Source organism: Boleophthalmus pectinirostris, unplaced genomic scaffold (assembly GCF_026225935.1).
Source record: "Boleophthalmus pectinirostris isolate CB_2022bp ecotype Guang Dong unplaced genomic scaffold, ASM2622593v1 HiC_scaffold_8, whole genome shotgun sequence".
In the NCBI taxonomy this organism is placed as follows: Eukaryota; Metazoa; Chordata; class Actinopteri; order Gobiiformes; family Gobiidae; genus Boleophthalmus; species Boleophthalmus pectinirostris.
In genome coordinates, this window is record NW_026571515.1 from 19,572,342 (window position 1) to 19,584,962 (window position 12,621).

The following is a 12,621-nucleotide window of genomic DNA, read 5'->3' on the forward strand; positions in this document are numbered from 1 at the left end:
CTTTGTGTAAAGTTATAAAACTGATTAAGGCCAGTCATATTTAGGTGCTAAAGGACATTCAGCGGAACCACCTGTAGCTTCTTCATGCAGGACACGCACTGAGAACATGAGTGTTTTGAGGGCTTATCTCAGTATACAACCAGTGACTGATTAAAGCGCTTAGACAATCTCAAAGGCTTGGACAGTGCAAAACTAACCCATTAGTATTATAAGAATGGAAAGAGCTACAGGTTTTCAACAATATCACAATCCAAGAGGACAAGAAGACAATCACAGTGGATAACAGTGATGAATTTGAACGTAATGTCAGGTGTCTTCTACATTCTGTTCGAATCCAGAAGGGTCTAACTTCTCTCAAATACAGAACCTCTTGAAAATTCTATCACTGAGAATGAAATAACTTCTTTTACCTAAAATAAATAAGAGTTTGCAGCTTATTGATTCTGCAAAAATCTGTGTTGTGTTTGTTTTAGTCCTCTATGTTGTGTTATTTTCCTTTTTTACTTGTCATATTTGTTTTGACATGAACACTTCTGATTGGTTAATCCTCCTGTCAATCACATATATCTGAAATCGAGGAGACGGGATATGGTTCAAACCCCCCAAGTCTTTGTTAATTTTTGTCCAAGCATAGGTTTTGGCTGGCCAGATAACAGAAAATTGCTGTTTTCACCTACCCCCTATTCCCGCCAACAGCTCTTCACTTCTGTACTGTAAAAATTTCTGAATTTTACATTGAGGATACAAAACTGTTGCTGTCGGTACAGTCCAAAAGTGTTTCCACTGTCCAAAGAGCTGTATAAACCTCCATGTTGCTTATCCTGTGACTTCCACCTCCATGTGCAGTGTGGGCTTTGAGCTCTCATAAATCTGAGGTTCCTTTTTCAACAGTCTCTGGAGGGGTTAAAACAACAGGACCACCTGCAAGCACACAGCCATACTGAACATAGTGCTGTGTGCTCATACCTGCCAAATGTCCACATGATGGAATGTTCCATTAAGGACAATGAAGTTTACTGTCAAAGTATTGATTATTCTGAGCAGTTGTGGCTTCATGACGCAGCAAAAAGCGTTGTGTATTACATTTGTGGTTTACATTACTTTTGTCCCGAGAAAAAATGTCAGAAGGTCAATAATAAATATACATATTAAGCACTATTTTCTTTTTTTTTTTCAATAAAAAAAAATAAAAATAAAATAGTATTAAAGCTCAAATCTAACCTGAAAACAAAATTATAGAGCAATTAGCATGTGGCATCTTATTAAATGTAAATAAAGTTGTGATTAGGATTCAGTGAGCAGTGCAGCAGTGGGTGGTCTGCATTAACATGCGGGTTCACAGTGCGGAGGGGCTTTGATCCATTCATTAGTTTTATTAAAGTTTTTTTCAGAACAGGTCCATGCTTCGGTGGTCTGGTTTTAAGGATTTTTGATTTCATTTTTCTATTGTTAAGTTGACATTTTCACAAACCAGCTATATATGAACAGTAAATACATAATTGTTCATTATATAGTATGACAGACATTGATTGTAACAACAGTCTATACAATATAATGTATATTGAAAATTGACCACATATGATATGAAATCAATATCTTATTTCAGCATATATTTTCAGGTTTCAGATTGAAACACTGAATGAAATTTACAACTGTAGGGGAAAAAATAAATAAATAATGTAAATAATAATACTTAATTAATGAGTAAGGTTTTAGAGAAAATGGTATTATGGTATAAATACACCCCCAAAAATATATTTTTAAAGGGAACCCGACTTTTAAATACAGGACGTACTTTGTTGTTTTGTTTTCTTGTTATTTTCATTCAGATGACTTAGAATTTTTGTTTGTGCTTTTTCCCCCTCAAAAGTTTCCTGATTTCCCTGGGTTTGTGGGGTCCCGGCCAGGCAGTGTCCTTCCCCATAGTTTTTGGTACTTGGTGTTCAGCACTACCCATCCTGTATATGGCTAAGTATAGGAGGCCACTGTGAAGGAAACGGAGCCTGTTGCTTTGCACCGGGGTTAATTCTATAGGCGGCACGGTGGGGCGCATGGCCTACTTTTACCACCAGCTGCCTCGCACTGGGCCTCCCCGACACCGGACCACTGTAAACTCCAGCCCAGTACAATACAACAAAGCACAGGCCGCATTACAGTCTCACACGCACACCCACAATCCCACCAGGCCCAGTTCCGACGCACTTTATCTCCTCGTTTGTCTTGATTCTTAAGCCCAAACTTCATAGCTCATGGAGAAAATGGCGACAGTGTTACTCTATAAATCTGGAACATCAAAAGTACACGCCGAACTCACAGAGAAACAGGACCTCAGTGTGGGACATGAGATCAAAGTCGGCGTTTTCTTTGGTTGAGGTGATATGCAGTGGAGTGTTACGGAAATTAAAGGCGGACCACAGGTATAGACCGCAGCCAGAGTCATCTGTGGGTGACTCTGGACAGAGATTAATGCCCCATTCAGGCACGAAAAAACATGGAAAAGAAATATTTTAAGCTAGAAAATAAGGGACGAAAATACCAAACTTGGAGATTTTACATCATATGGACCACCAACAGTGTGTATTTTTGTGTAAATAATGTACACTCAATTTTAGCCTATATGTATACAGTAGTTTATCAGCTGATGCATAAAAGTAACTACTTCAAAAGAAGAAAAAAAAGTTTGAATGACTACATTTAAAACACATGTAATTTAGTTAATGTTTAGCTTATTTGCATAATTTGCAACCATCAAATAAAAAAATGTGTTTGATTATTAGTGTTGGTAATTTATTACAATCCACCATCTACTGTTCCAATTAGAGAGTGGGGCATGTGTTACAGTGGCCAACCCAAACATTTCTACTAACTTGTCTTTTGCAAACTTGTCAAAAGCCTGGAAATAACCTACGGTAACAAAGTAAGGACATAAAGGAAAGACAAAAAAACTCTGTCTATACTATTAATCAACAAGAGAATAAAAAAAACAACTAGCAACAATAATAACAGCCTACATTTTATTCATGTAGCACTTTTGTAAACACTTGAAGACACTGCAAAAGAATACAACTAAAGAGTACATCTTTATCTTTTAACAGCAGTAGCAAACTGCAATGAATTACTTATCAAGACTTTCAACTACCCAACAGTAACTATAGCAGGTAAACAGTACAAGAACACAAGTACCACTGGTCAATATGGATAAAAATGTAATCATGTTCTAATCCCTGTAATAATGTGGTATTTGGGTAAAAATCGTCATATTTCAATTCACACATTTTCTCTTGAATGCAGCTCTATGCTCAGACAAAGACACCTTTTTGTGTGTGAACTTTCAGAAGAACTAGAAGACTTCAGTGCCCTCTTTTTACAAGAAGTTTAAGGACCCATGCCCGAATTCTTTCCGAGTATTTGAGTGAAATTTGCTTTGCCCCGATATTGTCTGTCAATGTGTGTTGTCTGCTTCTAAGAGTTTTATTGTCAGAGAATCAGGAAGCATGTGGTTAGCATGTTAGTTGTTATGAACACAACCGGTCCTCCAAAATTTGTAAAAAGATCCAGCCTTTTCAGTTCCAACACCGATTTCAATACTATGGCTTTAAGTATTTGCTGATACCCGATGTCAGCTGATACCACAGCAGACTAAAAACTGTGTTTCAACTGTGTATTGTAGCTGTGCTCTCAACTGCAGAACGACCAGTAAATAGTCTCATTACATCAGATTATATGTCCAAAAAAAGATATCGGCAGGACTGATATTTGGAAGCTGGTATGTGATCCAACAAATTTTTCAGTATGACCGCCAATATCAGATTCCAGTACTGGATCCCTAAAAAAGACCTTAAATAAACTATGTGAAGTGAATAATTAGGATGCTCTGAATGCATAAGGTTAGGTTATTTATTTATTTTTTCTTTCGTGTTTTAAAACTGCAACTTTAACATAGCAATAAAAACAAAATTACGGTCTGGCCCCAAGAAAATGATGGAACACATTTTTTGACATATCACCCACCCCTAAACACAAGCTCAAGCTATTTTCCTATTTACCTCAGGGCCCATAACTCATGTGTAACAGTATACGTGTGCCTCGTGCATGTACTAAACAGTCCAAACAGACACACTAATGACAGGCCAAAGGGGAGGCAGAGGAGGTCCAAGCAGCAGCAGGTGTTCACTCTGCTCACTTTCCCCCTGAATGTTGCAGGTGGAAATGCACTCGTATGTATGTATAATTCACACATGGAGTCGTGGAAACGGGCCAGCTGTGCAACGGGATACTATGGTAATGGAAGGATACCGCATGGCAACACAAGTGGTAAACACTAAAGGATGTAGGGGCGAGAGCAAAATAAATGGGCAGCGTCAACAGAAAAAATATATTGTTTTTTGTGGGGCCGCACCATATGTTGCTGTCGAATCAAAATCACAATTTCCTCTGCAAATAAGAAAAGATCCTGTTTTCTTGGATTTGTTTCTTGTGAATTTTGAAAGAATCATACTTTTTAAACATATACCACAAATATAATTAACTGATAAACTGGAAAAAATATAATAAAAATTTGTAAAAGCCCATATTTTGGAATTAGTAAAAATAAACCCTGGAGTAATAAAGGTTGTTCTACAGATATATACTAGAATACTAGATCTACTAATGAACTGTAAAAGAAAACATTTGAGGCACTTCATTTACTGCAAAACAAAACTCAAAATGTGTTACTTTTGTCTTTTGACTTTTCTTCAAAATCAGAACAACCTGATTTAAGATTCCTTCCTTATGATGTAATATTGAAACGTGTGGTGACCAGGGCTTGGCAGAGCGCAACATTCCCAATTCACAAGTACCGTCTCTGAACTTTAGACCTTGTTTTTGAGACGAAGGATGAAAACGAGCGGAGAGTGAGGGGCGGAGCCAAAGGGAAAGACGGACAGATGGACAGACATACAAAGGCAGACTTGTAAAGAAAGGAATGAAGGAAAAAAGTTCGAGCAGGAAGTGAGGAATGGACGGAGAGAAAAGACGGTACGAGAGAATGCAGGGAAGCACGAGCAGCTGGAATAAAGAAGAGGAAATGTGGAAAGTCCAGTTGTCGTTTAGGAGCAGCAGCAGCAGCAGGGTACTGAACTGTTTTCATGTCTGAGATTTTCCTCTCCGTTTACAAGTGCCTGAGGGAGTCATGTGACCAGCCCTGATCCTGGAAGCTGTTAGAAACATTTACCATCATCTTGAGAGCAAGTGTGATGACAACAAACAAAGATAACAGGAACAATAAAAAAGGAAGCATGAAATGATTGCATTGTTTTCATTGCTGTCTTTAAACATTTTGTGTGTGTATTACAAGCTTTGGTAATTGCATACTGTTGTTTGGAAAATATTGACTGTTCCCATTTTTTGTGGAAATTCGGTTTCTGATAAGGTGTTAGTGTGCCCTCTGCTGGCAGAACTGGAACTGAACCATGAAAGACAATTCAAAAGTAGACATTTAGCACCAACCAGCATGTTGAGTTGAGCACAGAAATGCTTTGAGCAAGTCCAATGATCCATCCATCCATTTTCTTCCGCTTATCAGGGGCCGGGTCGCTGGGGCAGCAGTCTAAGCAGGAACTCCCAGACTTCCTTCACCCCAGACACGTCCTCCAGCTCCTTCGGGGGAACCCCGGGGCGTTCCCAGGCCAGCAGAGAGACATAGTCCCTCCATCGTGTCCTGGACATGCCCGGAACACCTCCCGAGGGAGGCGCCCAGGAGGCATCCGGAACAGATGCCCGAGCCACCTCAGCTGGCTCCTCTCGATGTGGAGGAGCACCGGCTCTACTCCGAGCTCCTCCCGTGTGACTGAGCTCCTCACCCTATCTCTAAGGGAGCACCCAGCCACCCTGGGAAGGAAACTAATTTCGAGCGCTTGTATCCGCGATCTCAAGTCCAATGACGGTTTATGATTTGTACAGGAAGCTACGATGTTTTGTTTGGTTACAAGTTAATCAGGGAAAACTGGAACAGCGTGATTTGAGGGCATTCAGGACAAGACAACCAACTGCACAGGTTACTTTGCGCCTTTGTGAATTAAGAAACAAAACATTATGACCTGGTTAAAACCCAAGGGAACATTATGACCTGGTTATAACCCAAAAAGTCCCACTGACATGAACAGGAACTGAAACCAACAATCTTTTTTTTACAGATACAACACAGCACATTCTATTTACCAATAGCAGCTATAGTGTATGGGATGGTTCAATGAACAAGCGTGGACTTCCAGAGCAGCCCAAGGTTAAGCTCTCACAACTGATCTTGCTTCTCTGTGCTTTGATCAGGTTAACCTTGCCATTGTTGGATTCACGCCATCCCTCCCCTTAATGTCAACTAATTAGGAATCCATGTGTTAAACCAAGTGCCAAATTCGCTCTATTATTACATCAAGAGGCCTCGGCAGATCTCAAGACGGAACAAACAACTCACTTTTTACACTCTTATCCAAAGATGAACATTATCTCTACTAAAACATAAATGATTACGATCTGTTGCAATCTCAGTTGGTCTTCAGTGATTGTAATGATTTGTTACTGAGACAGTCATCAGCACATAAGAAAGAGTCAATACATGCGGCTCAATCAGAAGCGATCGATGATTATTTCAATGGGGCAGACTAGGTGTTGCAAACAAGAAATGTGAAACATAAGTGGGCAAGCATGGTCATTTTCACATTCTACTTTTATGTGAAAATATTAGGGACGCACAGATAGTGATAATGGTACAGAATATTGGAGGGGATCCACGAAAATTTGCAGGATCGGGTATTGGTTCTGTGATATTGGTTTGGTTGGGCTTTTAACTGGATGTAATGTGACTATTTACTGGCTGATTTTGGCCTGGAAAGTCTCATAACATTTGAACTTTTATTTATACAAGACAGTTTAGTTGTTACTTGCTGGATAAATAACAATTCCACTTCTGTAATAAGTTAGCTGTGTTTTGAGAAAAAGAAATGGCATTTTATTACCCTACATTGGTATCGGTTAATATCGGATATCGGCAGATAATTAAAGCCATAGTATCGACATCGGTATTGAAACTGAAAAAGCTGAATCTGTGCATCCCTAGATAATATGCAGTAGATCTGGACTTTTAAAAATAGCTTCAAAGGGTTATCATATTTCAGGCAATTCTTGACTAGTAATCATTTGAACTGGCCCATATTACCTTAAGTTGTACTTTCTACAGCATTTTATTTAATTTTCAAATCTACCTTGATGAGGCCAATATCAAATAGTTTGTATGCCATTTTGAGAATCTAAGTACAAAAGTCTGCTGGCTCATTTTGATCGATCTGCTCTCTGCTTTGTGTGTTTTGATATGTGGCTCTTGAAGAGAAATGAGATGAGAAAGTTTGGCTTAGATGACTGGTTTCTCTTTGAAGAACGACAATCTGCTTTCTATAAATCTGCAAAATTGTCACTTGTATGTGCCAGTATTTTCTGAATCTGGCATACTCTTGATGTTCCGATGATAAGTTTATACGACTGTTAAATAAACACCATCACAGTTGTACTGTTTGGTTGGGTGCACGGGAAGAATCAGTGAATCAGTGCAATGTAAGTACACAGATCCTTATGTATGAGCATCAAAAACAAGATGTCACTTGAAGTTCCTGATAAACAAGCCTTAAAATAAATCATTAAATGAAAGCTACGCTGAGCAAACATGGCATTGTGTAACTCTAGAATACTTCAGCGACCAAGGATCTGTAGAAAGCTCTTCAGAATACAGTTCAGAATACAACCAGACAGCATACTTGAAGTAGACTGTATTGGTTTATATTTGATTTTACAAGTTATATTTCTCAATAACAGATAATTGTTGTTGATGCCACTGTAGCTAAACCTGCTTCAGTGAATTGCATGTCAATTTCCATTTAGGTCTAATCAAGCTGGTGAGTCATACTTTCTCAAGAGAACAGTTTCATTAATATGTTATTATAAACAAAACAGCTGTATAATATCTTTATTGGATGAGCACATTTATGACAACAATTACACATTTAGTAAATTAACCATGCTGTATTAGAAAAGAGAAATTATTTATGTTTTGAGTTACTGAGAACAATTAGCCAGGTCACTTTCAGGGCAAAAACACAGTGGTATCGTTCAAACACATGTTCAAAAAAACTTTCTGACATCGCCTTGAAAGAGAGTCGACAACAATTTCAATTTCATTTGCTACAAAATTTAAAAAAAAAATTGCATGTACAGGCTGCTTCCTTGGTTGCCAACCACTTTATGTAACAAGGTTTGGAACAGACAGAACGTGTAGTAAGCAGCTTGGTTCTTCAACATAAAATGCAACAAACTCAATATCTGAAATATTCACTAAATAATAAAATGATAACTACAACTTTAATATTATGTTCAGGGGTAAAATTATGCAAATGACACTTACACAATACCTCACTGTCTAATGTTCCCCAGTAACTTGGAGCCAACCCATAATCTTGGCAAAAGCTGTCATTTGTATAAATCTTTCTAGCTCAATCCACAGTATCATATTATACAGTGATAATGTTACAGCTAATATTAGGATAACCATATATTTTAAATGGATGTGATGAGCTGAGGAAAAATAGTAACATGAGATGGCAATGACTTTGGAATTCCCTTTTTGTTAACATTCCAAACATTTTTTTAAATCACAAGGCAACGGTTATTACAATTTTAGCCTCAGCTTTTGAGTATTTTACGAGGGCTGCATCTCTTATCTTTATAACTAGATTATGAAAAGTACTTGCATCACAACATCAAAATAACTCACCGATCACATCCATGGAACAAAACAGAAAATAGAACTGACTAACCTTGCGCTCCATTCCGGGCTCTGGGCTAGTGAAAGCTCTCCACCGTGGACAAATTAAACAGAAATCCTCTCCAGTGCAGCTAATCACAGCTCTTCCTTCCTCTCCTCTATTCTTTGATACTCCCAGCGCTGTTCACAATGGCTTCACACCTTCACTCCCACTACGACAGCTTCCTACCGTTGGGTATTCTTCTCCACCATGCATGAGTCACTGCAGAGTACTACAGCCAGAGTCCACAGCCAGCACTCTACCACGTACAGGCTAATGTTTAACCTGATAATTGGGGTCAACTGGGTAAACTCCACCGGAGCAGCATCTGGGACAGGTCTGACAGAATGCACAGTTGGCAACCGGCACGTCCACGGCAACAGTGAGCCTGGCACGATAATTACAATATCGATTTATCGTTCAATATATAAAAACTGGAAGAAAATTTGTTGGGGCTTCATATTAATCATGTGTACATTTTCTTTGCACTACTGGGAGATTTTTGGTTATTTTTTGGCTGTATGATAAGATTTAAAAGGTATCCAGGCTGGCGCCACCTAGTGCTTCCACTCAATTTTATTTCCCTCAGGAATCGGAATACACTAGATGGTTCGCAAAAACCCAGGAAGTGCGAGTTCACACCAGCCAATCAGCGAAGAGTCATACATTTTGAGATTTAAAGCCGGAACAAAGACAATGTTTGGTGACTTTTATCAAGTTGAAAGACGTTATTGCCCTTCTTCCTTAAGGATTTGGGAAAAGCTTAATATACCATTTTGCCCCGTTAGCAGCGCATTGCATAAGTCATGACCAAATAGCAGCAATTTATTAAATAAAAAAAGTACCTGCCCACTGTTAAGCGAACAAATTCTAACGCTGCGAGGTCAGACGGTTTCTACGAAGTGAAACCAGCTGATGAATCAGGCTAATTTAAAGGTGCACTGTGTAACTTTTCTGTTGGAGGGTCTGCTATCTGCTTGTCTCCATGGTGATGTTATTGATTTGCCTGGGATGTCCGGGATATTTCTGAAAACTGCCGCAAAATGCATGATTATCCTAAACAGGTCCACTTCTCTACTTCTTGTAACTTGGGTTGATGTTGTGACCTGCTTGTCATCGTGGAAATAGTTAAATTAAATGCTATACTGTTTCAGGAAATGCTGATGTTTTTAACAATATTGTAGATTTGGAATTGTGTGGTTTAAATCTGCTCTTGTATTATTGCAAGTGGCATAAAGTAGTTTCAGTATTATTGTTTATCATCTATATTTACTTCAGAAATATATCGTACTTTCAATTTTGCTATCGTGACAGAGCTTTGCAACAGGCATAAATGCTGTAACTCACTAAACTGAACCAATTCCATGGTTGGGGGTGATCTAAAGAAAGAAAAAATGGGCACAGAAAATCCAATGTTCTGCAGAAGACAATAGATGAATGGATAACATCACCAAAGCCTCATCCAGTGTTCCATTGGCTTCAAGAGGTTTCCAACACTTCCACGTTTCCAACTAAAATATGACATGCAGAGGGTTGAAAAAGCTAATTCTGTGTCTGATTATTGCTTCAAATGGTAGGGCTAACTTAGAAATGCAACAATACCAATACTGGTTCTATAATTGGGTGTAATAAGATCATTTGCAGGTTGATTTTGGCCTAGAACGTTTCATATTTTTTTTTACTTTTATTAATATTAAGTTCTTCTGAAGTTATGAAGTTGCATAACACATTTGGATCTCTGGTGTAATAAGATAACCGTGTTTATTGGAATTGAAAAAGGTGGACTGGTGCATATTTAAGGGCTATACAATTTAGGAAAAATACCTAATTGCAATTTTTTCTGGCAAGCACTGGGATTGGGATTAGATTTGCAATTATGTAACAATAGTTCTGCTCAAAGCTCACGTTTTGAACTTGTCCAGAAGAACTGACAAAAAAGACTGAAATATGAGCTGACAAGAATCACATTTCAGAAAATGTTTGTACAGATTTTAACTACAGGATTAGCAATTTTTATGTAGAATAAAACAGGATATTTCGTCGTTTAAGCAGGAAATAGTGGGGTACTTAAAAAATTGCATATTTTGTGATTTGCTAATTGTGCCCATTAAAATTCCAATTTTGATCTGATTGCTATCTTGCAGATCTAATATGGTATTTTCTTATTGACAGGCATATTATTAAATTGCAGTGTGGTGAATCACTGGCTGAAATGATCACTGTCTCCGTTGGCTCATGTAAAACTCTTAATTAGAAGTTAATATTTTAAATTAAAGCTCATGGTTGTGTTTCAAATCTTGTATCTAAACTTAAAAACATAAGCACAACACATAAACTCAACACTTTTATTGTAACATGAAATCGATTTCAGGACCTTCTTCTGGCTGTGAGCTGACAACGAGCCTCGATTGTTCACTGCCGTCTTCTCAGCAGGAAACTGTAGCTACATTTTACGCTATGTTACCAAACCTGATCAATACAACGTTTACTAGTCTGGTGACTCACTTTTTCTCTTGCGAAACTTACGGTCAAAATTTGGCAGGAACAAAGAGCCTATCCTGGATTTTAGATGCTGTAGTCATCCATCTGGCTCAATCATGTGTATTCAGATAGTTTTGGTGTTGTTCATAAACTTTTGTAACTCACTCTGGAGTTGTTTTGTCCGTTTTTAATTGAAAACGAATGAATATAATTTTCAAAGTACAATAAAAAAGGCACAGAAGAAAGAGACAGCAAGAGGAGGGGAAATTATCTAAATCGCAGTAATATTGTGAATGCAAAATATATTGAGTCACTTTATAAAAACTGTGCACAAAGAGTTGATTAAAGTTTTCCAAATAAGGGTATACTACATTTTTGTTGATAATTTTACAGTACATATTTTTCTCTTTGCTTTCTCAGAGTTTTTAGCCATGTTATAGTTGTGTTTAGAGGAACTCGTGCAAGTTTACTTATTTTCAAGACATCATTTTGCCAATCAACTCTTTTTTTATATCTGGCCACTGTTCTATACTCACTTCGTTCTCCTATTTTATTTTTGCATTATTTAGCCGTAGGATTCGACCCAATGGTATACATGAAAAACAATCTGCTACTCAGTGTGATCTGCCGCTAACCATAGGAGTTACACGGTTCTTTGTTGTACTGACCTTTACGGCACTGGGTACCACAGAAAGTCGGCTGACTTGTTTCTTTTATTAAGTCATTTTAGATGAATATTGCAATTTAGAATGCCTAAAATATAACAAAATGATCCATGGGCATCATAGATGATAAATATATAGGAGACGCAAGCACAATACGTTTTTTTCAGCATTTGACTTATTATTGTCTTATATCGTTACCGTGATTTTCCATATGGATTTTTGTCAATATCATCCACCCCAAATGTCAATACCACTTTTTAAAATAACACGCAAATATGTCCATGCAGAACCTTCCTTCTTCACAAGCCTTCAAGTACGCAGCTGCGATGGTATAATCAGGTCTAAAAATATGACACAATTACAACAATAGAAGAACAGAATAGAAACAAACATTAACACCGATCGTAAGTGGGAACCTGAGACACAAAATACCCTCTGGGCGAGCAGACCTGCACAAAACGCACACCCTACAGCGCACGTCTGATGCCATTAGTCCCCGCCACTGTCAAAACAAAAAGGTTACAGAAGTTTACAACCCATAATTCCCTTCATTTAGCAAGAATGTGCAAAGCTGCTGCGGGATAATGGCAGACTACAGGTCGTATATGCTTATGTTAGAAGACTTAAACTTTGACTACCTTTAT

At 38.0% G+C, this 12,621-nt stretch overlaps 1 protein-coding gene across 2 annotated transcripts in view; it reads right to left on the reverse strand.

Annotated features, from left to right (window-relative positions):
- LOC110157973 (vitamin D3 receptor A) overlaps positions 1 to 12,621 on the reverse strand; it is a 90,982-nt gene that overhangs the window by 43,561 nt on the left and 34,800 nt on the right. Inside the window, exon 1 of one of the 2 annotated variants that reach the window (XM_020922385.2) lies at positions 8,844 to 9,084. The exons of the other annotated variant lie outside the window; for it this stretch is intronic. The gene's annotated coding sequence lies outside the window, so the exon portion shown is untranslated. Of the gene's footprint in view, positions 1 to 8,843; positions 9,085 to 12,621 lie in introns of those variants that run through there. 2 annotated transcript variants of the gene reach the window in all.